This window comes from Nestor notabilis, unplaced genomic scaffold (assembly GCF_000696875.1).
Source record: "Nestor notabilis isolate BGI_N333 unplaced genomic scaffold, ASM69687v1 scaffold17522, whole genome shotgun sequence".
In the NCBI taxonomy this organism is placed as follows: Eukaryota; Metazoa; Chordata; class Aves; order Psittaciformes; family Psittacidae; genus Nestor; species Nestor notabilis.
In genome coordinates this window covers 4,675-5,179 of record NW_009919905.1, presented here as the reverse complement: position 1 = coordinate 5,179, position 505 = coordinate 4,675, and positions in this window count along the sequence as shown.

Sequence of the window (505 nt, the reverse complement as noted above, 5' to 3'; positions counted from 1 at the left end):
ACTCCCGCAACTGCAGCCCTCACTCCAAACCCTGTCCCTATCAAATAAATGTGAAGTCATGAAACAGCTCGTGTGTGCTGTATCTGCAGCTGTGTCAGGTCTGCCCTGTGCTTCCTGCAATCCCACCAGCCCCCCCTCCACACCAGCAAAGACATGACCAGCAGCACCCGTAGTGCCAAGGCTTTATTGCAGGAAGAAACGTGCACTGAGTGTGCTGGTGCTCTGCATGGCATGGCCGCTACACGGCATTGACTGAGTCCTCAGCACTGCGGCGGCCAAAGTCCATCCAGTCGGGGTAGTACAGGTCATGCAGGGCCTCCACCCCCTCGTAGCCCTTGCGGTCACTCAGCTCTGCTGGGGCAAGGGCAGCAGGTTATAGCTGCCCTGGCCTGGGGCCTGGCACAGAGCAGGGGCTGGGCTGTGCCTTACGGAGCCCCCCCAGAGCTGCCCACCCCTCACCTCCCGGTACCTGTGAAGATGTGGGGCAGGAACCGGGAGATGAGGT